The sequence below is a fragment of the Ricinus communis genome, chromosome 6 (genome assembly GCF_019578655.1).
Source record: "Ricinus communis isolate WT05 ecotype wild-type chromosome 6, ASM1957865v1, whole genome shotgun sequence".
NCBI lineage: Eukaryota > Viridiplantae > Streptophyta > Magnoliopsida > Malpighiales > Euphorbiaceae > Ricinus > Ricinus communis.
Genome location: NC_063261.1, coordinates 9,765,205 through 9,770,227, shown reverse-complemented (window position 1 = coordinate 9,770,227; position 5,023 = coordinate 9,765,205). Strand labels below are relative to the sequence as shown.

The window sequence follows — 5,023 nt, the reverse complement described above, 5'->3', positions numbered from 1 at the left end:
GCAGCAAACGGTTTAGTTCGAAGGCTTGCCAGATGAGGATCCTAACACGATATAGCAAGTTTCTTGGAGATTTGTGATACCTTCAAGATTAATGGGACAACAGACGATGTAATTCGTCTCCGCTACAGTCACTAAGTCCAAACACTATCACTACTTAGAAATCTTGGGTAGAGAAATTTATGTTTAAGTACTTTCCTCCTTCTAAAACTGCTAAACTTAGAAATGACATATCTTCTTTTGTGCAGTTTGACGATGAGTCAATGTACGACACCTGGGAAAGGTATAAGGACCTACTGCGATGCTGCCCACACCATGGACTACCAATATGGTTACATGTATAAACTTTTTATAATGGTTTGAATTTGGCTACTAAGCAGATGGTAGATGCAGCTGCATGTGGTTCTTTGAGCAGCAAGACACCAAAGCTTGATTGAGGAGATGGCCACAAACAATTACCAGTGGCACACTACTAGAAATAGGATGGGACGTCAAGGGAGTGTACACCAGTTGGATGCCACTGCAGCATTGGCGGCTCAAATGGAGTTATTATCTAAGAAACTGAATCAACTCCAAATGCATGTCCAAGCAGCTCAAGCGGGTTGTGAGTTTTATGGTGGCCCATATTACAATAGTAAATGTATATCGGGAGGTATGTTTGCTTCCTCTTCTTCATCTAACCATGAATAGTTTGACTATATGGGGAGTCAGCCTAGGCAGCAGAACAACCCGTATAGCAACACCTATAATCTAGGATGGAGAAACCATCCGAACTTCAGATGGAGAAACAATAATAACCAGGGGCCACCAAAGTTTCAACGACTACATCAGCAGCCGCAACAATCTGTTCTCCCGCCTTAGTCTCCTCAGACTGAAGAGAAAAAACCTAACTTAGAGGAGCTGATGATGAAGATTGTGTCCACTTCAAAGACTAGATTCCAGCAAACGGACGCAACTCTTAGAAATCAACAGGCCTCCATTCAGATAGGCCAGGTTTCTAAGATGATGACTGAGAGGAAGTTAGGGACTTTGCCTAGTAATACGAAGTCTAACCCGAGAGAGCACATGAAAGCTATCACTTTGCGATCAGGTAAGCAACTATCTAGTTCTATTCCTATTTCTAATGATGATGATGTTGTGCAGGTAGATTCAGAAGAAAAAGATGGAGATAGCAAGGTGATGGAGCCAGAGAAGGTAGAGGGCAAGAAGAAAAGCCGTTTGAGGGAATACTAGCCCCCAATCTCATATCCTGCCAGGTTGAAGCAAGAGAAAGTTGATAAGCAGTTTGGTAAGTTTCTGGACTTCTTTAAACAACTGTGAATTAACTTACCTTTTGTTGAAGCTAATTTGCAAATGCCCAGGTATACGAAGTTCTTAAAGAAGATCCTTAGCAATAAGAGGAAGTTAAAGGACTTACCGATCATGACCTTAAATGAGGAGTGTTCGGCTATACTTCATAACAAATTGCCAGAGAAGAAGCATGATCTAGGGAGTTTTACTGTCCCTTGTGTGATTGGTGGTTTGACAATTATCAATGCTTTAGTTGATTTAGGAGCTAGCATTAATTTGATGCCATACAGTTTGTTTACCAAGTTGGGGCTGGGTGAGACTAAACCCACTAGGATGAGCATACAGTTAGCTGATAGGACTATTAAGTATCCTAGGGGTCTTGTAGAGGATGTGCTTATTAAGGTTGACAAATTTATATTTCCTGTTGACTTTGTGATAATGGACATGGATGGTGAGAGTAATATACCTTTAATTCTAACTCGACCTTTCCTTGCAACGTCTAGGGCTATTATTAGATGTTTGTGATGGAAGCTTGAACTTAGGATAGTGGATGAAACTATCACTTTTGATTTGAACAGTTATATGAGACAGTCCTTAGATCATGATGATATTGTGTTTTTTGTTGATTTACTTGATGAAGTTCTTAATATACAGCTATAGGAAATATTGCTTGATGATCCCTCACAAGTTGCCTTGCAGGCAGAGGATGAGCATGAGCTACCCAATAAGAGTGTCTTGGAGCAGCTTGCCTTTTTGTTAACTAATGAACCAAGCAAGAATATTGATAAGTTTGTTAAGATTGACAGGGTAGGTGTGCAGAAATTGAGGCCATCACTTGAGGAACCACCGGTCCTTGAGTTGAAAGAGCTCCTAAAGCATCTCAACTATGCATATCTGGATCAAGACAACAGGTTGCCCGTCATTCTAGCAGCGGACTTGACACCTGAGAAGAGGGAGATAACTTTCACCTCTCTTAGAAAGTACGAGAAGGCGTTTGCTTGAAAAATTACTGACATTCCTAGGATTAGTCCTAGCTACTGGTCGCACAAGATCCTTGTGGAGGATAGTTACAAGTCAGTGGTGCAACCATAGTGCAGACTGAACTCGAACATGAAGGAAGTAGTTAAAAATGAGGTAATTAAAATTTAAAAGAAGAAAAGGTCGCCGACTGCTACTAAGAACCTAACAGAACTTTTCATGATGTAGGTTTAATTTACCCTATATCTAATAGTTCTTGGGTTAGTCTTGTGCAGGTGGTTCCACAAAAGGGATGTATGACTGTCGTTAAAAATGAGAAGGATGAGCTTATATCGACTAGAATAGTAATGGGCTTTTGAGTGTATATAGATTATAGAAGGCTAAATGATGCCACTTGAAAGGACCATTTTTCCATTCCTTTTATTGACTAAATGTTGGAAAGGTTGTCTCGGCATATGTTTTATTGTTTTCTAGATGGTTTTTCAGGTTACTTCTAGATTCCTATTGCACCTGAGGACTAAGAGAAGACAACCTTTACTTGCTTGTATGGTACGTTTGCTTATAGGAGGATGCCATTCGGATTGTGTAATGCACCTGCGACTTTTCAAAGATGTATGATGGTGATATTCCACGATATGATTGAGGAGTCCATGGAGGTCTTTATGGATGACTTTTCTATATTTGATAACTTCTTTACTCACTGTTTATATAATCTAAGACGCATGCTTGATTGTTGTGTGGATGCTAACCTAGTCCTTAATTGGGAAAAGTGTCATTTTATGGTTAGGGAAGGTATAGTGCTGGGACATAAAATTTCGCATGAGGGAATGGAGGTCGATAGGGCCAAAGTGGATATGATTGCTAATTTACCCCCCACCTAGTTCAGTTAAGGCTGTAAGGAGCTTCTTAGGTTATGCAGGTTTCTATAGGAGGTTTATTAAGGACTTCTCTGAGATTGCTAAGCCTTTAACTCAATTGCTTGTAAAGGATGTACCTTTTGTAGTTTCTGATAATTGTTTATAGGCTTTTAAGTTATTGAAGGAGAAACTAACCACAGCCCTAATTATGATTTCACCTAATTGGGAGCTACCATTTGAGCTTATGTTCGATGCTAGTGATTTTACAGTTGGAGCCATTTTATGAAAAAGGAGAGATAAGAAGTTTCAACCAATCTACTATGCTAGCAAGACATTGATTGATGCCTAGGAGCACTACACCACCATTGAAAAGGAGCTTCTTGCTATTGTTTTTGCATTTGACAAGTTCATATTTTATTTGGTGCTATCAAAGACTGTGGTTTACACGAACCATTCCACACTCAGGTACTTGTTCAGTAAAAATGATGCAAAGCCTAAACTCATTCGCTGGATTCCGTTGTTGCAGGAGTTCAATATTGAGATCAAGGATAAGAAAGGTGCTGAGAACTTGGCAACAGACCCCCTTTCTAGGCTAGAAAACCCAACTTTGGAGGTGCTTGATGAGAGGGCGATTGATGACAATTTTCCATATGAGTTTTTATGCTCAGTTCAGGTTAATTCTAATATCCCTTGGTTTCTGATTTTGCAACCTATCTGGTTACTAAAGTCCTTCCGAAGGGTATGACATTTTAGCAAAATAAGACATTCTTTTCTGAATTGAAATACTACCATTTGGGAGGACCCTTTCTTGTTCAGTGGTTTGTGCATATCAGGTTATTCGGAGATGTGTACATAGGGAGGATATCCTCCAAATTCTAGGGCATTACCATGAAGGACCAATGGGAGGTCATTAAGCTAGAAATCACACAGCTAGGAAGGTGCTAGACTCTAGATTCTACTGGCCGACGACCTTTAAGGATGCTAGAGCATTTGTTCAGGTTTGTGAGGGATGCCAAAGATCAAGTAACATCTCTACTAGTGATGAGATGCCCTAAACGAGCATTCAAGCTATTGAGATTTTTGATGTTTGGAGCATTGACTTCATGGGACCCTTTCCTTTTTTTCTATGGTAATAAATACATCTTGGTTATCATTGAGTACTTTTCTAAGTTACCCAAAGTGCAAGCTTTTCCCATTGATGATGCTAGGGTAATTACAAGATTCCTCAAAAGACTTTTTACCTAGAGCTCTTACTAGTGACAGGAGGACTCATTTTTGTAATGCCCAATTAGAAAAGGTACTTAAACGCTATGGTGTATCACATAGGTTTTCTACACCCTATCAAACACAAACCAATGGGCAAGTGGAGGTTACTAATAAGGGTTTGAAATAGATTTTAAAGAAAACTATAAGAGTGAGTAGGAAGGAATAGGCGGAGAAGCTAGATGATGCCTTATGGGCATTTAGGATGGACTATCGTACTTCAATTAGTTTTACACCATATAGGCTAGTTTGTAGGAAAGCATGCCATTTGGCTGTTGAACTTCAGCATAAAGCATTGGGGGCTTTGAAAACTTACAATTTTGATGTTGTTAATGCAGGTAAACACAGACAGTGGCAGCTTAACGAGTTGGATGAGTGGCATAACCAAGCATATGACAACTCCTTAATCTACAAGGAGTGTACCAAGAAGTGGCATGACAAGAGGCTAAGGAGCACCAAGGAGTTCCAAGTTGGTGATAGTGTGTTATTGTATAACTTATGACTCCAACTCTTATGTGGGAAACTAAAGAGCCGTTGGTCAGGACCGATCACCGTCCAACAAGTTTTCCCATATGGCACAGTGGAGTTACACCATCCAAAAAAAGAGAAACTTCAAGGTCAATGGACATAGGTTGAAG

At 39.9% G+C, this 5,023-nt stretch overlaps 1 non-coding gene across 1 annotated transcript; it reads right to left on the bottom strand.

Annotated features, from left to right (window-relative positions):
- Positions 1 to 212: 212 nt before the first annotated feature.
- On the bottom strand, positions 213 to 319 carry LOC112535132. The gene has a single exon (XR_003079324.1). It is a non-coding gene; the product is annotated as a small nucleolar RNA R71 (small nucleolar RNA).
- Between the last annotated feature and the right edge of the window lie 4,704 nt (positions 320 to 5,023).